The sequence below is a fragment of the Schistocerca nitens genome, chromosome 5 (genome assembly GCF_023898315.1).
Source record: "Schistocerca nitens isolate TAMUIC-IGC-003100 chromosome 5, iqSchNite1.1, whole genome shotgun sequence".
Taxonomy (NCBI): Eukaryota; Metazoa; Arthropoda; class Insecta; order Orthoptera; family Acrididae; genus Schistocerca; species Schistocerca nitens.
This window is the reverse complement of record NC_064618.1, coordinates 89,788,238-89,813,865: the sequence shown is the minus strand read 5'-3', so window position 1 is coordinate 89,813,865 and position 25,628 is coordinate 89,788,238.

Below are 25,628 nucleotides of genomic sequence, written 5' to 3'. Positions count from 1 at the left end.
AAATACCGTCCGCACTGTGACTATTACAGCGCCATCTATCTCAAAGAGAAAAAAGTGGTCCAACTAAAACATTCACATTTCTTTACGTACTACACGAATATGTAATAAAAAATGGGGGTTCCTATTTAAAAGAACGCAGATGATATTCGTTTGACCTATGGCAGCGCCATCTAGCGGACCAACCATAGCGCCATCTTGTTTCCCCCTTCAAGCTAGACGAATTTCGTTCTTTGTAGTTTTTTCGTTTGACGCTTATTTCGTGAGATATTTGGCCCGGTCACGATCAGTGGACCACCCTGTATAGAACTTGTTGGGAAATCAAGATCTTATTCTAGCCGATATTAGTCCTCCTGTTATCATGGAAAACTGGAACCTGGCCAGGCGTAATATATTCAGAGGCCATAATAAACAAGCTGAGCGTTATAATCGTAATCGAGAAAGCTTTAAGGGCAGGCCAGGGGATCAAGTTTATGTCCGTAGTTTCCCAGGGAGGCAGGTGCGTCGCGGGAATCTTAGCAAAGTTACTCCCCGTTTTCTGGGGCCTTGCACTATTGTGCGTATTTTAGGCCCGGTAAATCTGTTGGTCAACGAGAACAGTTCAGGTAAGCAGTACCGAGTTCACCTTAGTGAAGTCAAATTCCGGTAGCTCAGAGGATGAATCACTGCCTCCTTGTGTTAAGTTTGAGGGGGGGGAGGTTGAGCCGTGGCTGGCTCATGTTATGCGTTGGATTAAACTTTGGTTGCTATTCTGTGTTTAGCTTCCCGCGGTTATGGCGATTATACTGTTATCCTCTCTCTCCGCCAGTGGCAGCAGCGGTGTGTATCGATATTCGCACTTTGCACTATCTTTGGCCTGGCACTTATAGTTTCCGGTTTTGCTGTGTGCGGCCAGTTGGTCGGTTGGCGTGGAGCATCGAGGAAATCTCAGCGGCACGCAGTTTGGCCGGGGCCGCTGGTGGCGTCTACGTGTGGTCGGAGTGTGTGGTGTTGTTCCCATTGCTACGAGGTCCGTGGCTCACCAATGCTGGACTCGAAAGATGAGTTTTGACTTAATCTACCAGCAAGTCACGACTGTTCACATTGTGTCGTTTGGCTTTCGTTGTCGGCTGTTGGGAGCAACAACGCGTGATTTCAAGTTAGCAAATTTTAGTCACCCTCCGGTGGAGTTTAACTGTACTTGATTATTTTGAACTGAAGTGCACCAGCGGAATGTTTCGATTACCTGCCAGGGCCGTTGACGAAAATTCAGGCAGTATATTTTCTTCATCATCTTGTCGCTGTCCAGCCCGGTGTGTAGTTTGACAGCTCAATGTATAATTGGTTGTTGGTGCCAATACTTTCTACGTTGTTCCATTGAACTCTCTGCTGTGAGCTGGTCGGGTGGAGCGGAAGTTATCTTGTCGGTGGGTCCACTGACTGTCTGTCGGTTGGGCCAGATGCCTGTCTCACCTAAGCGAGCGTTAGTGTCTGAATTCCAGGCCAGCCCTCGGAAACCTCTGAGCGCCGTTGGGTGTACTGCCTTTTCTTATTTGTTCTTGTTGTTTGTATTGTATGGCTTCTAGCCGATTTTTAAATAAAGATTGTTTTGCCCTTAAGGCGCTAGATTGTTTGGGCCTTCAGCCTAATTTAAAGAACTGATTTAAGCAAGCCCTTTGGCCTTTTTAAAGATTAATTTTGTTGAGTCTTATGTGATGGGCCTTCAGCCGATTTTGAATTAAAGTTGTTTTTCTCTTAAGGTGACAGATTGTTTGGGCCCTCAGCCTAGTTAAACAACTGTTTTTAAGACAAGGCCTTTTGGCTTTTAAAAATCCTGATTTTGGTTTGAGTCTTAAGTTATTAACTTTCAGCCGATTTTAAATTAAAGTGGTCTTGCCCTTAAGACATGAGATTGTATGGCGTATTCAGCTGGTTATTAAGTTCCAAAAATTAATGCTGTGTTTTTTTTTAATTTTCCTGGATTTTGTAATGTTTGGTCAAATAAATAAAGTTATATGTTCGAGTGTAACTGACATCCGCCTATTTTGGCCCCTATCCACAATTTAAACTACCTGTCCTGTCCTGCGGGTTTAGTAGGGCGTTTCAGTTATATTGGGACATGAATTCCACAATACATCTGGCACTGAATGGGAGGCCGAAACGCATCCTATAAGCCGCCGGTAAATTCATTTCTCAGTAATAGGGTCAACTCTCCAAAAGGCTCTAAAACTACGTCACAAAGAAAATGTGACGTTTGTAAGTATGTGTGACAGCAAATCGTTAACCATAGTTATGGAACAGATTTCCCTGTTATGGACTCTTTTAAACAGCGTGTCTTCGATTCCTGAACTGACTGCACGTTTCTGAAGACTACTTAGGGCCACTGTGTTGTGCTGGTTTCCAGTAGCACGTGGCGGACGTTTTATACATTTTGATTATTTTATAGCAAGTATTACGAAATTTGTACGCTGGCTATGAATTCAGTGTACTATGGAACTGGGACAGGGTACGTTCGACGGCCACGTCTCATCACACAAAATATTATATCTCTAGCAACTAGTCTCTTCGACCTTCAAACGTCTGCTGCGGAACATAAAGGTAATCAGATGCGCCTTCACGTACCTAGCCGTAAGCCCCTGCTACAGTTCTCAGGGGCACCATCCGCAACCCGCACGACAACTAAGCTGCACAGCCAAGGAACGGCGGCCGCGACATTGCTGGACGCCTAAGTTACTGACAAGTCACCAGGTGGCGTACCGGGAGCGAGGAGACTCACCAGCCGAAGCCAGAGGCAGCTGCAGTGCCGCCTAGCCACGCCCCTGCCGGTCACGTGTGCGGAGAGGGCAGCACATCTCTTCCAGAAGAACGGATACTCGTATTTAAGCAGACGCAGCGAGTACAGGGGGCAGTTATGGGGGAATGCTGCTGACGATCACGTCCAGAAGCTGCAGACCGTGCAAAATCGAGCCCTCTGGCTTACACTGCACGTGGATCGCAACTTCCCTTCGGCGGTTGCACACCTGATGGCCGGAGTACAACGACTGCGCGAACGTTTCCGCGAGACAGCGCAACTCTTCTATCAGAAGACGCAAGTTTCGCACAATCCGAAAATACGGGCGCTCCGGAGGAAAATACACTTCCGAGCATCCACCCGATGGCCAGACCTGCTAGTCGATCGGATCAGTTAGCCAGTGACGACCTCCACTGACGGATCGCCCAGAAGACAAACATACCTCGAAGTCCTTATCTCTCACCAACTCCGACTCGGGAGGAGAAGCCACAAGTCTGGACACTCCATACACACACGGGTTGAAGTCCACCGCCACTGAAGATCTACATCTACATCTACATCCATACTCCGCAAGCCACCTGACGGTGTGTGGCGGAGGGTACCCTGAGTACCTCTATCGGTTCTCCCTTCTATTCCAGTCTCGTATTGTTCGTGGAAAGAAGGATTGTCTGTATGCTTCTGTGTGGGCTCTAATCTCTCTGATTTTATCCTCATGGTCTCTTCGCGAGATATACGTAGGAGGGAGCAATATACTGCTTGGCTCTTCGGTGAAGGTATGTTCTCGAAACTTTAACAAAAGCCCGTACCGAGCTACTGAGCGTCTCTCCTGCAGAGTCTTCCACTGGAGTTTATCTATCATCTCCGTAACGCTTTCGCGATTACTAAATGATCCTGTAACGAAGCGCGCTGCTCTCCGTTGGATCTTCTCTATCTCTTCTATCAACCCTACCTGGTACGGATCCCACACCGCTGAGCAGTATTCAAGCAGTGGGCGAACAAGCGTACTGGAACCTACCTCCTTTGTTTTCGGATTGCATTTCCTTAGGATTCTTCCAATGAATCTCAGTCTGGCATCTGCTTTACCGACGATCAACTTTATATGATCATTCCATTTTAAATCACTCCTAATGCGTACTCCCAGATAATTTATGGAATTAACTGCTTCCAGTTGCTGACCTGCTATTTTGTAGCTAAATGATAAGGGATCTATCTTTCTATGTTTTCGCAGCACATTACACTTGTCTACATTGAGATTGAATTGCCATTCCCTGCACCATGCTAAATTCGCTGCAGATCCTCCTACATTTCAGTACAATTTTCCATTGTTACAACCTCTCGATACACCACAGCATCATCTGCAAAAAGCCTCAGTGAACTTCCGATGTCATCCATCAGGTCATTTATGTATATTGTGAACAGCAACGGTCCCATGACACTCCCCTTCGGCACACCTGAAATCACTCTTACTTCGGAAGACTTCTCTCCATTGAGAATGACATGCTGCGTTCTGTTATCTAGGAACTCCTCAATCCAATCACACAATTGGTCTGATAGTCCATATCTTCTTACTTTGTTCATTAAACGACTGTGGGGAACTGTATCGAACGCCTTGCGGAAGTCAAGAAACACGGCATCTACCTGTGAACCCGTGTCTGTGGCCCTCAGAGTCTCGTGGACGAATAGCGCGAGCTGGGTTTCACACGACCGTCTTTTTCGAAACCCATGCTGATTCTTACAGAGTAGATTTCTAGTCTCCAGGAAAGTCATTATACTCTAACATAATACGTGTTCCAAAATTCTACAACTGATAGACGTTAGAGATATAGGTCTATAGTTCTGCACATCTGTTCGACGTCCCTTCTTGAAAACGGGGATGACCTGTGCCCTTTTCCAATCCTTTGGAACGCTACGCTCTTCTAGAGACCTACGGTACACCGCTGCAAGAAGGGGGGGGGGGGGGGGCAAGTTCCTTCGCGTACTCTGTGTAAAACAGAACTGGTAATTCATCAGGTCCAGCGGCCTTTCCTCTTTTGAGCGATTTTAATTGTTTCTGTTGTGGACTGGCAAGACAGCCAATCCACAATGACGGGAAGCCGAAAGGCACGCGTTTAAGCTCACGCAGGGTGGCGTGAGGTCTGGAACAGGACAAGGTCTTTATAGTAGCAAAAATAGTACGTAGCTTCTGGAATACTTAACTTTAATCCATAATTGGTGAACATCGGTCTGACGGTACATGCATCACAAGATAAATAGCAATTGATAATGGCGCCTTGCTAGGTCGTAGCAAATGACGTAGCTGAAGGCTATGCTAACTATCATCTCGGTAAATGAGAGCGTATTTTGTCAGTGAACCATCGCTAGCAAAGTCGGCTGTACAACTGGGGCGAGTGCTAGGAAGTCTCTCTAGACATGCCATGTGGCGGCGCTCGGTCTGCAATCACTGACAGTGGCGACACGCGGGTCCGACGTATACTACCGAACCGCGGCCGATTTAAAGGCTGCCACCTAGCAAGTGTGGTGTCTGGCGGTGACACCACAGTTTCCCTATCCCTCTGTCGTCTGTTTCGATATCTACCATTTTGTCATTGTGCGACAATCTAGATCCGTGGCGAGCGAACAGGGGGCAGTTCCCGCAGGCAGGAACTGGCCATCTCAAGCGTCGGATGCACTGCAATCCCTCATTAGCTCTCGTCGGCGTGCCAGTGAAGTAAACGACGATCCCAAGCTTCGTCAACAGTGCTATCTGTGTAGCTTGTTTCTTTTCCGTCCGACTCTTCGGCACTAGCCAGAGTCCAGATTGTTAGCGTAGCAGAGGGAACAGAATGTAGATTCTGTGTAATTTTTGTTGTTGGTCTACCCTCCTGAAAGGAATAAAGAACCATGGTGAACTTATAGCAGCGCTAGTCGTTAAGACCCAATCTAGGATGATCATAGCCTCAGACTCCATATGACGGATGTCTTCTTTCTTTCTTAGTAATGTCGTCATGTAAGGTCACACGTGGTCTAGGGGCAGTTCGGCTCTCGCAGCCTTGAGGCTGCGCCCCGCCCGTTGTGGAGTTCGAGTGCCCCTTTGTTTATTTCTCGCCGTGGCTTCGTGTGTTGAGTCCCTCTTACGAGGGAGCCATGGCAGACTCTTGCCGCCGGACAACGATCAGGATTGCATTCCGAGAAGGATATCCACCACCAAGATCTTACGAAATTGAGAACTTTACACGGGATTATCTTCACCTCAATCCGTACGATGTCATTGGCGATCACTTTTCCATCACTGGGCACGTTGTACATGTCAAGATGCTCATCGAAGAACTGTATACCGAAATTGTGAGCCGCCACGCGCTCAAGTTTAAGCACCCCAAAGGACACACAGGTGATGTACTGATTGACCACGCTGGTTTCGACCGGCGCACGATTAGGGTTTTCGAACTCCCATTCGAGGTCTCGCCGGACGTCGTCATGTCGGTGTCTAAGTCGTATGGCAATGTACTCAGTCACCTGGCTGAAAAATGGAAAATAGACTTACCCTGTACTGAACGGCGTCCGCCAAGTGAAAATTGAACTGGTGAACCATGTACCGTCTTACTTGGTTGTAAGAGGATGCAGGGCCACCATTATGTACACTCCTGGAAATGGAAAAAAGAACACATTGACACCGGTGTGTCAGACCCACCATACTTGCTCCGGACACTGCGAGAGGGCTGTACAAGCAATGATCACACGCACGGCACAGCGGACACACCAGGAACCGCAGTGTTGGCCGTCGAATGGCGCTAGCTGCGCAGCATTTGTGCACCGCCGCCGTCAGTGTCAGCCAGTTTGCCGTGGAATACGGAGCTCCATCGCAGTCTTTAACACTGGTAGCATGCCGCGACAGCGTGGACGTGAACCGTATGTGCAGTTGACGGACTTTGAGCGAGGGCGTATAGTGGGCATGCGGGAGGCCGGGTGGACGTACCGCCGAATTGCTCAACACGTGGGGCGTGAGGTCTCCACAGTACATCGATGTTGTCGCCAGTGGTCGGCGGAAGGTGCACGTGCCCGTCGACCTGGGACCGGACCGCAGCGACGCACGGATGCACGCCAAGTCCGTAGGATCCTACGCAGTGCCGTAGGGGACCGCACCGCCACTTCCCAGCAAATTAGGGACACTGTTGCTCCTGGGGTATCGGCGAGGACCATTCGCAACCGTCTCCATGAAGCTGGGCTACGGTCCCGCACACCGTTAGGCCGTCTTCCGCTCACGCCCCAACATCGTGCAGCCCGCCTCCAGTGGTGTCGCGACAGGCGTGAATGGAGGGACGAATGGAGACGTGTCGTCTTCAGCGATGAGAGTCGCTTCTGCCTTGGTGCCAATGATGGTCGTATGCGTGTTTGGCGCCGTGCAGGTGAGCGCCACAATCAGGACTGCATACGACCGAGGCACACAGGGCCAACACCCGGCATTATGGTGTGGGGAGCGATCTCCTACACTGGCCGTACACCACTGGTGATCGTCGAGGGGACACTAAATAGTGCACGGTACATCCAAACCGTCATCGAACCCATCGTTCTACCATTCCTAGACCGGCAAGGGAACTTGCTGTTCCAACAGGACAATGCACGTCCGCATGTATCCCGTGCCACCCAACGTGCTCTAGAAGGTGTAAGTCAACTACCCTGGCCAGCAAGATCTCCTGATCTGTACCCCATTGAGCATGTTTGGGACTGGATGAAGCGTCGTCTCACGCGGTCTGCACGTCCAGCACGAACGCTGGTCCAACTGAGGCGCCAGGTGGAAATGGCATGGCAAGCCGTTCCACAGGACTACATCCAGCATCTCTACGATCGTCTCCATGGGAGAATAGCAGCCTGCATTGCTGCGAAAGGTGGATATACACTGTACTAGTGCCGACATTGTGCATGCTCTGTTGCCTGTGTCTATGTGCCTGTGGTTCTGTCAGTGTGATCATGTGATGTATCTGACCCCAGGAATGTGTCAATAAAGTTTCCCCTTCCTGGGACAATGAATTCACGGTGTTCTTATTTCAATTTCCAGGAGTGTATTACCGACAGCCCCGTACCTGCACTGGCCGCGGCCAGGAAAGACATGTCCGCCAAAACTGTCTCCAGCGCCGGATTGTCCAGATACCACTCAAAGACGCCGCCTCCACTGCGCCATCTATAGTTCTTCCTGTCACATACGCCGCGGTCACACCACCAACTGCCGATCTTCCACACGACCCACGAGACCCTTCGCATGTGATGACTACGGTCGTGGACACTACTCCGACACTTTTCACATCACTGCAACCCGAGGCACTGGCGGAAGGAGACACTCGCCTGCCTGTTACCACTGACAGCGACACGGAGAGGGATCTGAAGCCTGGCGTTGTACCGACTTCTGCCTCCTATTTGGCAAAAGGCCCCACGGAAGGGCCGGAAGTGGCACCGTGTGTCCTTGGATGATTATCTTCAAAGAATGACGACAACATGTCCGATGACGCAGAGTCCTCTGACGCGCAGATGTCGGACGATAGCGTTCCGCCGCGTCACCCCCCCCCCCCCCCCCCGGCAGCTTCACGTTGTAGTGACGCGGCGTTGTCGAACCCTCCCGCAACCGTCGTGGGTGACGTCGCTCCTACGTGCACAGCTGATGACCCGCCGAGGGACACTACATCTGTACTGACGAGATCCTGAGCTGATGACGTCGAGGAAGACGCTGTGCTACTGCCTGGAGCCGCGGAAGGGCATATCCCGATGGAGGTGTCGGGACATCTGCGACACAATGACTGAAAATGAGATGGATGCTGCGGCTGGTCCACCCCTGTCGGCCGCCGCAGGAGCAAACGCCACCTTCCCGACGCACGTGGCGACCCAACAATACACACAACCCTCAACATCAATAACATTCGGCGCGCCATAAACTGACCACGTTACAAGATACGCTGAACGCGGCGGTTATAGAGATTGTCCTCCTCCAGGAGGTCTATGACGAGGATTTCGTCGGCCCTTTCGGGTACACTGCTCACGTCGCCCACACGTCTACCACTGGCAGTAGCGTGGCAATCCTTCTCCGTGGTGTCCTAGTTGACGAAGACATCGCTTTCCACCCCGAGCGACAGGCATGGCGCTCACTGTGCCTGACGTCAGACTAGTTAATATCTATGCGCCCTCCGGATCGAGACGACGCCGTGGACGGTCCGTTTTATTTGCAGATGCGGCCGCTTCCCTCTTTATGGGACGTCAGGATGCCCTAATCTTGGGCGGGGGGTGATTTTAACTCCAGCCAGGCTCCACACTAGGTTCCATGTCCGGTGCTCTCCACCATCATAACCAACCTTCGCCACATCGACACTTGGGAGTATGTACATGGCGACAGGGCGCGTTTCACACACTACACTATATCCAGCCGTATAGATGGTGTCTATCTCTCTCGCTTTTTCCGAACATGCGGCCTATACGGGTTGTTTCGCTAAATATGTTTGCCTCTGTAAGTTATGAAGTAATAGGCGACGGAAATATTTATTGCGGTATGTCACCATAAGAAACGTTACACTGTCTGCGGAGCTATGAACATAGTTTATTGTGTTATTATCCAAAGAGTTGCAGCAAAAAGGTACAATTTTTTTAAATGGAGCAATAGTTATTTCTATCATGCACTGGAATCAGTAACACCAACTGTATATACTTCAATTTAAATTAAATTCCTATCACTTTTAGTTTGGGAGCTACAACCCTTCAAAGTTTCAGGGGCAGATACCACACGCTGTACATAATACATGGCTGTGTGGTGGGTGATGGATGTCCTGGTGGTGGGAAGTTAAATGAGATATTCAAATGTGTGTCCATGTTCCTGAATGCACAATGCAATGCGCCTTCTAAGCGATCAGTGGACGAGATGTAACATCGCTGCTGTCACAGAGCAACATGCGTCCTCAATGCGCCATTTTAGATCATCTAGGGACGTGGGCTCAGTGACATAAACACGATCCTTTAGATATTTCCACAAAAAGAAATCTAATGGTGTTAAATCGGGTGACCTTGTGGGCCATGAATGAGGACCATGGCGCCCCAACCACCTTCCTGAAAACATGTTGTTTAGTTCCTCCACAACAGCACGCGCAGAATCGGCTGGGTGACCATCGTGCTATATTCACATATGGACCGTCGTGTGTGACACACATGGTCAAGGAGACCACCCAAACTGTCGACCACAAACGCGAAATATAACTCACCTGCCAGTGTACCTGGGAAGTAGTGTGGACCAATGATTTCATCCCCAAGGATTCCACACCATACATTAATAGACCACCTTCTTTGATGGTCGACAGGTCCTACCCACCGAGGATTGTCTGCGGCCCAGTAGTGCACGTTATGGCGAATCACTGCAACATAATTTGTGAACGGTGACTCATCAGAGAACATAGCAGCTTGTAAATACTCCAGCGTGAAATTACGCATCGCCCATTCACAGAATGTAACCCATGCAGCTCCTGTGTCAGTGACAGGCGGTATGGGTGAAACCTGTGGCCGCGTACTATACGCCACACAGACGTGAGACTGACACCAGCGACTGCAGCAACGGCTCGTAAGCCGACATGAGGATCGCGGTGTGCTGCAGCTAAAACAAACACCTCCGTCCCCTCACTTCTTGCAGTTCTTCGTCTGTTACTGCGGCGCCTTACCAAGCTGCCTGTTTCCCGAAGTCGTCGTTCGACACGTAAGAACGTAATGGCTGCCGGAGCTCTTCGCCTAGGATATCTCACGGTGGACGCCATGGCTGCTTCACTGGCATCGTGTCGGCACTCGACGAGCATCAGCAACGTGTCAACGTACTCGTTGTTCGTATATGCCATCTTCATCCGATGTCAGTATTGAACCCCGTTTGTTTGTGTGGCTCGAACTGTCGGGTACACGGCCGTGTGCGGCGGGCGACAGTCGGCAGTCTAACAGCGCATCGAGGAAGCTTCTCCCTCCCGTGACACAGGCGAGTTGCAAATCGGCCGCACCACATTGAGAAGGCGCATTGCGTTATGCGCGGTGTGTGTGGTATCTGCCCCTGAAACTTTGAAGGGTTGTAGCTCCGAAACTAAAAGTGATAGGAATTTAATTTGAACTGATGTATACACAGCTGGTGTTACTGATTCCAGTGCATGATAGAAAAATCTACTGTTCCATTTAAAAAATTGTATCTTTTTGTTGTAATTCTTTGGATAATAACACAATACACTATGTTCATAGCTCCGCAGACAGTGTATCGTTTCTTATGGTGTCCTAACGCAATAAATAATTCCGTCGCCTAATACTTCGTAACTTACTGAGGCAAACACATTTAGTGAAACACCCTGCGCCGCGGGATGGTATGGTATGGTATGGGCGAGGGCCCTGGAAATTGAACGTGATTCACCTCCATTCGCCTGAATGCCGACAGCTTGTGGAGGCAACGTGGACGTCATGCGCCCGTCGGCGAGTGGCTTACCCGACCGCACTCTCTTCGTGGCTGCTGTGCGCCAAGCCAATCGTTAGAAAGATATTGACTGGAGGCGGCAGTCACTAGACTTTTACTGCCGCTTCCTGCGTGATTGTTCCGCAATGCCGCACTGAACTGCTCGTCAGTAAGCAATGAACCACGCAAAAGCGGGGATCACAGCACTCACGAGACAACACCACGGAGGGACGATTGTTCGTGCGCGCATCATGGATAGAAAGACCACGAGGGGCCGTCGACGTATCAGATCATCGCGGAACGCAGCCATCGGTGACGGGATCTGATCCATGCTTTAGCAGACGGTCGCTGTGTCACAACACAACGTGCGATCGGAAATGCTCTCCACGCTCACTATAGTCAACTGTTTGCGGACCGTTATCAACACCCAGGCGCGACTAAGGAAATCTCTCGCTTTACGTATGGCACACTACCGCGGGACGCGTAGATGGCATTACTTGAGGCAGTTACTGCAGCTGTACCGTCGGGCGCGCCTCACAAGTCGCCAGGACCCGACGGCCTCCCGCTAGAGTTTTACCGCCAATTACTGACGCCTGCCTAGACGGACACATGCCGCGACTTGATGTCCCCTGAAGTACAGCTTCCTCGAAGTATTGCTCTTTCCTGTCCACAAACCAGACTGTGGAACCTCTATTAGTGACCATCGCCTCCTATCGGTCCTGAGCTGTGATATGAAGATCTTTAACCGGCTTTTGGCAGCACTTGTCAGGAGCGTTGCTGGATACATGGTGTTCCACGATCAGGCCTCCTTAGGAGGCGATCACAACATCCGGACTGCATTATGTCGATACCGTGACATCATCGCGATCGTGTGGACGCGGCTCACCACAGGGGTCCAGGCCTCCCTTGATTTCAGTCAGGCCTCCTACAGCGGTTATCACTCGTATCTGACAGCGGTGATGCGGAATATGGGATTCCCAGACAGGTTTGTGGAGATCTACTCAGGGACGCGACATCTAGGATCCTGCACAATGGTCGCCCATCCTGGTACAACGATCGGTGCGGCAAGGATTCCCTCCTTCTGGGTTCCTGTACGCTCTCGCCCGTGGAACCGCTATTTTTCAGCCTACGCCAGCGCCTCAGCGGGATGACTCTTGGCGGACATACATAAATAAAAATAAATAAAATTAAAAAAGAGGGTTAGTGAAACGCCCGCTAAACCCACTGTGCAGAACAGGTCATTAGGATTGTGGAAAGGGCCAAATAAGGTGTCGGTCAGGTTCACTCAGAACTGTAATTTATTGTAATTTAATAACACCTTTAAACCAAAACGGCACATAGCCGAACCTTTAGAACTACGAGTTTCAAAAGGCAATTATTTCACGGCTAAAGGCCTCCAAATAAGAAATCTTAAACTAACAAGATAAATCTCAAGTGGTAAAAACATGCAGTTGAAATTGCAGATAAAATAATTAACACATATATATGTACACAGCGAGCATGAGAACCTCAAGGCAAGGGTGAATAGAGAAACATCAACAAGATGCAATACAAACAACTTAAGGCCCATAACAAAATTTTCAAGATTTTAAAATAAATTACTATAACCTTTCAAAGGCAGAAGGCCGCAATGTTTCTTTTTTGTTAGAATCAGGTTTTAAGTGGCTGAAGGCCCACAATTGTTTTTCCAAAATTCAAAAATACATAAAATCCAGTAAAAGCCAAATTTTTTTTAATAATTGGCTATGATAGATTACAAACAGATAATTAAACACTGGTGAGAAGAACAGTAAAGAAAACGGCACTCAGAAACCTCCAGGGAGTTCGGTCTGCCCTCGTTCACTTAGGTGAGACAGGTGGTGAGCCCAACTACACTTGATCCGTTGGAACCCAACCATGGGACAGCCACGGACCGACCGACACAACGACTTGCTTGCCACCAATCGGTATATGAGAACTCACAATGAAATATGTATTAAGCTGTCAAAACTACACACCTTGTTATACAGCGACAACAGGTGAGGAAAGGACGCTACGTGAAATTACATTAGTGGCCAGGGCAGGTAACTGGACACTAACGGCCACAAGGCAGTAAATTCCGCTGGTGCACTTGAATTTGAAATACGGTAATATAGTTAAGTTCACCCAAAAGGAACACTGCCTGAATTTACGTGAGTGGCCAGGGCAGGTAAGCAATACACTAACGGCCACAAGGCAGAAAATTCCGCACGTGCACTTGAATTGTAGTCAACCAGTACAGTTAGTTGCACCGCATGGCTGTTAAATTTCAGCAATAGAAACACTCGGTGTTGCTCACAGGAAAACCTCCACAACAGCGAACCACCGAAACGAACCACACGACATGAATGGACGTGGCTTGGGTAGTTGAAACCACTAAACAACTTTGACGTCCTGGGTCGGTGAACCACGAAGCTCGTAGCGATCGGACAGCATCACAAACATTCCGACACAGCGCAGGGACCGACAGCGGACCCAGTCGACTGCACCAAGTGGTCATATCCTCCCTGGTCCGCAGCAACCGACCGGCTCCCTCAGAATGCGGACAATATCTAAAATAGTCGTCAGTGGACATAACGCCAACTACGCACACAACCTCACAAACTGTTGAACGATACTCAACAGTAACTAAGCACGCACAAAGACAAATCGGGAGTCGATGCACACACACACAGCCGAGTCATGAACGATTGACGAGCCAAAACGCGTTGTCCGGTAGGACGACCGACTGACGATCCACCTAGACCGTGCCCCGGCTCAAGTGATTCGTGGCGGCAATGGTCAGGCGAGCCATATCGACGCAGAACTCACTAATGCTCCAACCCGTCCGCACTAGTGCCGCATTGTAATTCCCCGACTGACAGGTCCGAACTGGCTTACGACAGACAACGAATGGGAAGTAATAGCAGTCGAACAATGATACTACGAGATGGGATGTATCAATACGCGCTGCTAGCGCCGGTCACAGTCAGGCAAAGCAGCAACTCAGTAGTAATTTAAATTAACGTAGTGAGGTGGTAGTGCGTTAAAAACAGGATGTAAAAATGATGGCGGGAACACGAGCCACGCACGGCTCAGTTAGCAATCTTTGATTAATAATCAAAATGCCCTCAGTCCTGAGTTCGAAACCCATCACCGCTTAAATTTTCACTAATAATAATCAGAATTAGTGGCATAAGAAAGCACCCTCATTCTGCCAACGACCCTGTCAAAGAGGGCAGAGGAGCGGTCAGAGGTCCAGGGCACTCTCTTGTCCTTAGCGTGGGAAACTGCCCGTAAAGGCGGAAGAATGAGCAATGATCAACGGCATGGTGATGCAGACCACTGCATTAAAGATACATTACGTGCATTCACAGGACATGTGGCCTATAACTGAAGAAGTGTCATGACGATCCCTAGGGAAACACAACTGACACTTTATCCACACGAAATACGAGTAATAAATGCTATAAGCGGGAGATTTAAGATTAAATAGGTAAGAAAAGAATGGTAAGTGGCTAAACGGTTGAACAGTCAGACAGGTAAATGGATAAATAGTAAACAGTAAACGGTTAAATGGTGGAACGGTGAACGGTAAATAGCTGTTCTAGGCGCTACAGTCTGGAACCGCGCGACCACTACGGTCGCATGTTTGAATCCTGCCTCGGGCATGGATGTGTTTGATGTCCTTAGGTTAGTTAGGTTTAAGTAGTTTTAAGTTCTAGGGGACTGATGACCTCAGCAGTTAAGTCCCATAGTGCTCAGAGCGATTTGAACCATTTAAATAGCTGTTGTTTACCGTCTGGCAAAGTCGCCAGAAGATCAATATAATTTACAAAATGTAATAGTAATTTCACATGATTTATATCGCTTGCTACTGACATTATCAGTTGATAATAGCGGGTTGCTTTAGACATAATTCTACACTGTTCCTATTTTTACATCGAGTTATGGCCCTTCTGTAGATAATAGCAGGCAATCTGCAAACACAGTCTCACAAATTTCTTAGATGGCTAAAGAAATTGGTATGACTTTCCCCTATCTATAAGGACGAAACCTATCTATTTTTAAGAAAACTTACATGAAAGGGAAGCAGCGGTTGGGAAGGGAGTAAGACAGGGTTGTAGCCTCTCCCCGATGTTATTCAATCTGTATATTGAGCAAGCAGTAAAGGAAACAAAAGAAAAATTCGGAATAGGTATTAAAATCCATGGAGAAGAAATAAAAACTTTGAGGTTCGCCGATGACATTGTAATTCTGTCAGAGACAGCAAAGGACTTGGAAGAGCAGTTGAACGGAATGGACAGTGTCTTGAAAGGAAGATATAAGATGAACGTCAACAAAAGCAAAACGAGGATAATGGAATGTAGTCGAATTAAATCGGGTGATGTTGAGGGTATTAGATTAGGAAATGAGACACTTAAAGTAGTAAAAGAGTTTTGCTATTTGGGGAGCAAAATAACCGATGATGGTCGAAGTAGAGAGGATATAAAATGTAGACTGGCAATGGCAAGGAAAGCGTTTCTGAAGAAGAGAAATTTGTTAACATCGAGTATAGATTTAAGTGTCAGGAAGTCATTTCTGAAAGTATTTGTATGGAGTGTAGCCATGTATGGAAGTGAAACATGGACGGTAAATAGTTTGGACAAGAAGAGAATAGAAGCTTTCGAAATGTGGTGCTACAGAAGAATGCTGAAGATTAGATGGGTAGATCACATAACTAATGAGGAGGTACTGAATAGGATTGGGGAGAAGAGGAGTTTGTGGCACAACTTGACCAGAAGAAGGGATCGGTTGGTAGGACATGTTCTGAGGCATCAAGGGATCACCAATTTAGTATTGGAGGGCATCGTGGAGGGTAAAAATCGTAGGGGGAGACCAAGAGATGAATACACTAAGCAGATTCAGAAGGATGTAGGTTGCAGTAGGTACTGGGAGACGAAGAAGCTTGCACAGGATAGAGTAGCATGGAGAGCTGCATCAAACCAGTCTCAGGACTGAAGACCACAACAACAACAACAACAACATGCAAAATGCGATATGTAGTGTTTCCCCATCGACTGCTGACTTTCTTCTTTTTCCTCCATAATTCTGGAACTATAATGTGAACTTGACTCCTGCACCAGATACTTATCACTAATACTGGAATGCATATGTGCTGTATCCTCTGCGGTATTATCCAGTCAGGTCAGGATTATTCGTTGTACACTGGATTCTCATGGTAGGAATGGAGGTCACTGATACAAAGCATCCCAATAAACCCAATATGGCCCAATGTCATTTGTAATTTATGTTGCTGTGGAAGGCATGGTAGAACGAGATGCTAATAGCAGTCGTAGCACTGACTCTGGTTCGTACTACGGTCAGGCACATTTGCACAAACCATTCAGCATAGCCAACTGCATGCACTGCAGTTATGACCAGTAATATTCCCAGTTTAAATTCTATAGAGGCCACGATTGCGTGGTATAGCTCACTGGAATCGTCTATGCAATTGCTGAGAATGTGAATTACTGTTTATTGTAAAATATAAAATAGGGAAGTATGTCCTAAGGAAGAATCACCATTTCGCTCAGCAGAGATCTGCGACATTGGCAGGGAACTCTTTCGTAAAGGTGATAATGAAGACAGAGAAAGCAGTGTGTACCGATGCGCAGTGTATACCAGTTGCAATGCGAACTACAGCCCTCAGTATACGGTGCCAGCCGTATTCCACAGAGTAATTACGCCGAACCTTTCTTGATCCTGAACATTTGCCAACAAAAGACAACAGATGGTAATGAAGAATTTGAATTAAATACACGTCGCATTTCGCTTCCGCCACCTAATAAGGTAAAATATTAATCTCGTGCGAAAAGTATTTCTGCATGCTAGATATTTTTACCTGTTCGCTCCAAAACTGCACATCATACTTCAAACCAGATGAACTCAAGATAATAAAGATATTTTTCCCGGTGATCTAGAGTTTAATCTAGTAAATTAGAAGGGAATTAACATTCAACTGGAAGGTTTAAATGTTGATTAACTGGCGAAACAAAGACAGCAACGGACCACCAAAGTGTGTGGAATGTATGGAAGTATAAATCATTCAGACTACTCAGATTTATATTTGAACATGGACGTGCTACTCTTTCCTGATGTATTGGAAACCTTTCACTATCTTCGACTGAAGAAAGATGTATTGGATCCCGCTCATCACGTTACTTCACTTGGCTTAGCGTGGGATACCCCGCTGAAAATTACTAAAGCGGATTTGCAGCTTATTACCGATGTCGATCAACTTCACTTTGTTGAAAGATTCATTAGAGCCAGTATTGTCCACTGTTCCTGAAGAAATTCAGTCGCGAAGAACAGATGCCAAAATTGACGAATGTTACATCATTTATCAATAGCCTATACAGTTGGGCGACGTTGCACTACCTTCCAGTGTCCAGTTTTGAATGGCTTCCTCCAGAGCAGTCGAATCTTTTGTGTTGGATAAAGTATCAAACGTTTCCAACACATATTACGTTTTAGAAATGGATCTCGAAAATCCCAAGAATATTCATGTTTTACATTTGGATATGCGAGAAAATGGATAAAGAGGAGGAAACGCGTTGTCAACATTTCGTTCAAGACAGCAAGACTTCTCCGTAAATTTCATGTGAAAGCGGTTTTTCGCCAGTCATCTAAGATTTCAGACCTTCTGGGATCAGTGAAGAACAATATATTGTTGCGGGAGGCGGGACATTACAAAATACGAGGGTCACTCCAAAAAACATGCACACTATTTTTTTTAATATCCATCTTTTATTCTACATGTTGGAAAGTTTTACGGTGTGTAGATACATCCTTTAGGAACAATATTTTCATTTCTCCACATAATTTTCATCCCTCTCAACTGCCTTACGCCATCTTGGAACCTGCGCCTGTATACCAGAACGGTAAAATTCTGGACCATCCTATGGGAGCCATTGTTTGGCAGCGTGCACAAGTGAGTCATCATCTTCAAACCTTGTTCCACGAAGAGAGTCTTTCAGTTTCCCAAACATATGATAGTCACATGGAACCAGGTCAGGCACGACTCTAAGGTGGGTGTTTCAGTGTTCTCCATCGGAGTTTTGTGATCGCTTCCATGGTTTTTTGACTGACATGTGGCCATGCATTGTCGTGTAACAGCAAAACATCCTGCTTTTGCCGCTGTCGTCGAACACGACTCAGTCGAGCTTGAAGTTTCTTCAGTGTCGTCACATATGCATTAGAATTTATGGCGTTTCCACTTGGCATGATGTCCACAAGCAAGAGTCCTTCGGAATCGGCACCGTAGCCACAACGTTTCCAGCAGAAGGTGTGGTTTCGAATTTTTTCTTCTTGGGTGAATTTGCATGATGCCACTCCATTGTTTGTCTCTGGTGAAAAATGATAGAGCCATGTTTCATCACCTGTCACAATTCTTCCATGAAATTCATCTCCACCATTCTCGTACTGTTCCAAAAGTTCACTGCATACCGTTTTTCTTGTTTCTTTGTGAGCCACTGTCAACATCCTGGGAACCCACCTGACACAAACCTTTTTTAACGCCAACACTTTCAGTATTCTGCAGACACATCCTTCCCCTATCCCAACGTAGCGTGGCAATTCGTTCACTGTGATGCGTCTGTCAGCAGTCACCAATTCGTTAACTCCCTGCATGTTGTCTGGAGTGTGTGCAGTACGAGGCCTGCCTCTGCGAGGACAATCCTCAATATTGCCGTGCCCGCTTTCATCACGTAACCTGCTTGCCCACCGACTGTCTGTACTGCGATCGACAGCAGCATCTCCATACACCTTTTTCAACCTCTTGTGGATGTTTCCCACTGTCTCGTTTTCACAGCACAGGAATTCTATGACGGCACGTCGCTTCTGACGAACGTCAAGTGTAGCAGCCATCTTGAAGACATACTGTGACGGCGCCACTCACGGGAACAGGTTGAACTAAGTTTAAAAACAAGCGCGAAGGATGTATCTACACACTGTAAAACTTTCACACATGCAGAATGCAAAATGTATTTTTACAAAAATAGTGTGAATTTCTTTTGGAGTGACCCTCGTACCTTGTCAGTATGGTATGGCTTACATTGGCCATATCACACAGACCTTGAATGAACGCTGCACTGAACATCAACACTGCTCTCGCTTTTTGCAGCCAAACAAATCAATTATTGCCGAACATTGTATTTCCGCTGAACATTCAATGGAGTATGATTCTGACCACAGAAAAATGTTTTTCGGACTTCATTATCAAAGGATCAGTGGAAATACGCCTGACGGAAAATCCGATGAACCGCGACAGTGGCTACCAGCTGTACAATGCGTTGAATCTGCACTATTTGTTCTAATCGAAGACGACAGAGTGCGCCAAAGACCGTAGCGAGCGGTAGTACAGAGGACAGCTGAGTTTCGCGATTCCACCAGCTAGGGCGCTACCGCCAGGAGGTGTGGTCCGTCTGTCAACTGAATTTTGACGCATGAGAGGAATACCTACAGCGTGCTTTGTATTGCAGAACGGAGGACGTCTTCGCCAGTATTCGATGACTACCAGAGGATGAGTGGTAGGAGCCCAGTCGAATTATTGTTGAATGTACCGAACGACGACCGGCCGCAAACCCGGAATTTGTTTCAACGTTGATGAATATTTTATGTAAATTGATGGTGGAAGTGGGGGGGGGGGGAGGAGAGAAAGGAAATGGAAGGAATTATTTATGTCAGCTGCATCTAGACTTTATGCGGAATCTGCGGCGAATGACAACCACAAGTTCATATAACTGTTGAACATGCCACAGAGATGTGCTGCCGGTTTTCCTCATCCGTGCTCTCTTTTTAAAAATCACACTCCAATACTCGCAAAATGTTAAGCTACTGTATATGTTAGAAATGTTCTTATAATGTCGATCCTCGATGTGGCGGGTAACAAATGATCGACTTAAATGAAAAGTTGATTTCCATACATCACAAGAAGCAGAAATATCTTAAAATAAATACAAATTCATTTTTAGGACGTCTTTCCCGACATTATTTGAGTGGAGTGTAGCCTTATTTGGAAGCGAAACGTGAACAATAAGCAGTACCGACAAGAAGAGATTAGAGCCTTTTAAAATGTGGTGCTCCATGAGAATACATTAAATTCGAACATTTTAGGTTAGGCTTTACCGTGACTGTTCGATCACAACCAAAGATACACAAAAATGGGACCCTCATCAGGCCTATAGTGAACTGTAAGAACAGCCCAACATTCAAACTCAACAAAATGCTCTTCAAAATTCTCAAAGAAACATACACATTCAATAATGATAGAACACTTAAAAACACAGCAGAATTTCCACAACATGTCAACAACATAGAAGAACCTGATGGAACCACACTTGCCTCATTTGACATACAAAACCTTTAGTCCTCTGCGCCAATAAATCCCACACTACAGATAATTAATCCCGACCTATAAAAGCACAAAAAAATCCCTTCAACTCGCATTACCAAATTAATGGACCAGCCCGCATTCACACTTTCACACAACTATTTTAAATTTAAGAATACAATCTACAAACAGGCAGATGGCCAGGCAAAGGGCTCAAACCTTCCCAGTTTATTGGCTGAAAAATTAATAAGTAATTTAGAAGACAAAATCCTGAAGTCCAGTTCCTCACAAACATCATCTACAGATATGTAGATGATACCACCATTTTAATTAATGGCAGAAAAGATGACATCAGTGAGTTGAACCAGTTATTCAACAACTCCCATGAAAACATAAAATTCACAGTTGAATCGCAGGCAGATGACAGTATAAATTTTTTAGACCTTATCATTAGAATAAAGAATAGCAGACATCAGTTTGAAATTTATCAGAAGCCTACCACAACATATAGTACAATCCACAGCTCTTTTTGTCACCCCCTAGCCCAGAAAATGGGAGATTACAGCACATTATCAAGAGAGCTATCCAACTACCACTCTCTGAAGACAAAGGTGAAAAATAAACTGAAGTAATAAAACAAACAGCTATTGCAAATAGTTACAACAGCTCCATATTAGACACCCTAAAACATTCAATAGTGTCAAAGCAATCACATCACAAAAACAAAAAGAAAACAACATCTTCCATACAATCCCCTTTCCAGATAACATTCCATATCAGATTGCCAATATCATCAAACGAAAGGCATAGACATATCTTTTACCACAGACAACAAGTTTGGACAGAACTTACCCCACAACATCAGCACGCGAAACCCACTTCATCACACAGGTGTATGTTGTTGATGTTGTTGTGGTCTTCAGTCCTGAGACTGGTTTGATGCAGCTCTCCATGCTACTCTATCCTGTGCAAGCTTCTTCATCTCCCAATACCTACTGCAACCTACATCCTTCTGAATCTGCTTGGTGTATTGATCTCTTGGTCTCCCTCTACGATTTTTACCCTCCACGCTGCCCTCCAATGCTAAATTTGTGATCCCTTGACGTCTCAAAACATGTCCTACCAACCGATCCCTTCTTCTAGCCAAGTTGTGCCACAAACTTCTCTTCTCCCCAATCCTATTCAATACCTCCCCATTAGTTACGTGATCTACCCACCTTATCTTCAGCATTCTTCTGTAGCACCACATTTCGAAAGCTTCTATTCTCTTCTTGTCCAAACTGGTTATCGTCCATGTTTCACTTCCATACATGATTACACTCCATACAAATACTTTCAGAAACGACTTCCTGACACTTAAATCTATACTCGATGTTAACAAATTTCTCTTCTTCAGAAACGATTTCCTTGCCATTGCCAGTCTACATTTTATATCCTCTCTACTTCGACCATCATCAGTTATTTTACTCCCTAAATAGCAAAACTCCTTTACTACTTTAAGTGTCTCATTTCTTAATCTAATCCCCTCAGCATCACCCGATTTAATTTGACTACATTCCATTATCCTCGTTTTGCTTTTGTTGACGTTCATCTTATATCCTCCTTTCAAGACACTGTCCATTCCGTTCAACTGCTCTTCCAAGTCCTTTGCTGTCTCTGACAGAATTACAATGTCATCGGCGAACCTCAAAGTTTTTACTTCTTCTCCATGAATTTTAATACCTACTCGATATTTTTCTTTTGTTTCCTTTACTGCTTGCTCAATATACAGATTGAATTTCTTTTGTTTCATTTACTGCTTGCTCAATATACAGATTGAATAACATCGGGGAGAGGCTACAACCCTGTCTCACTCCTTTCCCAACCACTGCTTCCCTTTCATGCCCCTCGACTCTTATAACTGCCATCTGGTTTCTGTACAAATTGTAAAGAGCCTTTCGCTCCCTGTATTGTACCCCTGCCACCTTCAGAATTTGAAAGAGAGTATTCCAGTTAACGTTGTCAAAAGCTTTCTCTAAGTCTACAAATACTAGAAACGTAGGTTTGCCTTTTCTTAATCTTTCTTCTAAGATAAGTCGTAAGGTTAGTATTGCCTCACCTGTTCCAACATTTCTACGGAATCCAAACTGATCTTCCCCGAGGTCCGCTTCTACCAGTTTTCCCATTCGTCTGTAAAGAATTCGCGTTAGTATTTTGCAGCTGTGACTTATTAAACTGATAGTTCGGTAATTTTCACATCTGTCAACACCTGCTTTCTTTGGTATTGGAATTATTATATTCTTCTTGAAGTCTGTGGGTATTTCGCCTGTCTCATACATCTTGTTCACCAGATGGTAGAGTTTTGTCATGACTGGCTCTCCCAAGGCCATCAGTAGTTCTAATGGAATGTTGTCTACTCCTGGGGCCTGTTTCGACTCAGGTCTTTCAGTGCTCTGTCAAACTCTTCACGCAGTATCTTATCTCCCATTTCATCTTCATCTACATCCTCTTCCATTTCCATAATATTGTCCTCAAGTACATCGCCCTTGTATAAACCCTCTATATACTCCTTCCACCTTTCTACCTTCCCTTCTTTGCTTAGAACTGGGTTTCCATCTGAGCTCTTGATATTCATACAAGTGGTTCTCTTCTCTCCAAAGGTCTCTTTAATTTTCCTGTAGGCAGTATCTATCTTACCCCTAGTGAGACAAGCCTCTACATCCTTACATTTGTCCTCTAGCCATGCCTGCTTAGCCATTTTGCACTTCCTGTCGATCTCATTTTACCTACTTGATCCTCTGCTGCCTGCACTACTTCATCCCTCAGAGCTACCCATTCTTCTTCTACTGTATTTCTTTCCCCTATTCCTGTCAATTGTTCCATTATGCTCTCCCTGAAACTCTCTACAACCTCTGGTTCTTTCAGTTTATCCAGGTCCCATCTCCTTAAATTCCCACCTTTTTGCAGTTTCTTCAGTTTCAATCTGCAGTTCATAACCAATAGATTGTGGTCAGAATCCCCATCTGCCCCTGGAAATGTCTTACAATTTAAAACCTGGTTCCTAAATCTCTGTCTTACCATTATATAATCTATCTGATACCTATTAGTATCTCCAGGATTCTTCCAGGTATACAACCTTCTTTTATGATTCTTGAACCAAGTGTTAGCTATGGTTAAGTTATGCTCTGTGCAAAATTCTACAAGGCGGCTTCCTCTTTCATTTCTTCCCCCCAATCCATATTCACCTACTATGTTTCCTTCTCTCCCTTTTGCTACTGACGAATTCCAGTCACTCATGACTATTAAATTTTCGTCTCCCTTCACTACCTGAATAATTTTTTTTATCTCGTCATACATTTCATCAATTTCTTCATCATCTGCAGAGCTAGTTGGCATATAAATTTGTAGTACTGTAGTAGGCATGGGCTTTGTGTCTATCTTGGCCACAATAATGCGTTCACTATGCTGTTTGTAGTAGCTAACCCGCACTCCTATTTTTTTATTCATTATTAAACCTACTCCTGCATTACCCCTATTTGATTTTGTATTTATAACCCTGTAATCACCTGACCAAAAGTCTTGTTCCTCCTGCCACCGAACTTCACTAATTCCCACTATATCTAACTTTAACCTATCCATTTCAATTTTTAAATTTTCTAACCTACCTGCCTGATTAAGGGATCTGACATTCCACGCTCCGATCCGTAGAATGCCAGTTTTCTTTCTCCTGATAACGACGTCCTCTTGAGTAGTCCCCGCCCGGAGATCCGAATGGGGGACTATTTTACCTCCGGAATATTTTACCCAAGAGGACGCCATCATCATTTAATCATACAGTAAAGCTGCATGTCCTCGGGAAAAATTACGGCTGTAGTTTCCCCTTGCTTTCAGCCGTTCGCAGTACCAGCACAGCAAGGCCGTTTTGGTTAATGTTACAAGGTCAGATCAGTCAATCATCCAGACTGTTGCCCCTGCAACTACTGAAAAGGCTGCTGCCCCGCTTCAGGAACAACATGTTTGTCTGGCCTCTCAACAGATACCCCTCCGTTGTGGTTGCACCTACGGTACGGCCATCTGTATCGCTGAGGCACGCAAGCCTCCCCACCAACGGCAAGGTCCATGGTTCATGGTGTATACAAAATTGAATGTTTTCCACTGCGACTGCTTCTACATAGGCCAGACAGGCAGATCGTTTGAGATTTGAACACATAGCAACACTAAAAAACAAAAACCATACATCAGCAATTGCCACCCACCTGCATGAAACCATGTTAACATTACAAGTATCGGCATCCTACACATCCAACCTAAAGGCAAAGAACTCGACATCTTTGAAACACTCCAAATATACAAACAGCAAACAAAACAACCTGAATCCATCTTCAATAACGAAAACGACAATATTTGCAATACTTTCATCTGTGTGTTCAGCAACTGCCTGCGCTATTAAATTTGTAATACGCACGCACACACACACACAAACACACACACACACACACACCTTAATATTTACCATAAATATTTAGTTATGTTACCATGACATCTCCAAATGTGCAAGGCATTGACCTCATTCACAAATACTTCATCACACCAACACCTGTCATCTTGCAACTATATGTCCCATCAACTACTGGCACAAACTGTACATCCGTCCGCATATTTAAAGCATTAACCAATGCATTACCCCAACCTTTAGGCAGTTACTACATGTAACAGATCTTAAGAACCCGCTGCTTTGGAAAATTTCCTCTCATCCAATCTCTCCTTCTACCCTCTCTCTCTCACTTTCTCTTTCTCTTCCTCTCCCTCTGCCTGCAGCTTTTCATATGTATCCATGAAACCCAACCGAAATTGTTATTTGTGAATTATTTTACCACTGTGGCCAACATAATTGTTGTACTTAAAGTTTGCAGTTGTCACCTGGTTATACAAACGAGTATGAAGTTTAAGCTATATCAACTGACAAAATCGGATTTATATACCATCTGAAATATTTATCCCAATACATGTATTCAACACCTGAAAACAAAGATCTCCAAAATTCCTTTAAAATTTATTCTGTAATAATGTTGTTTGTACTTTGAGATAAC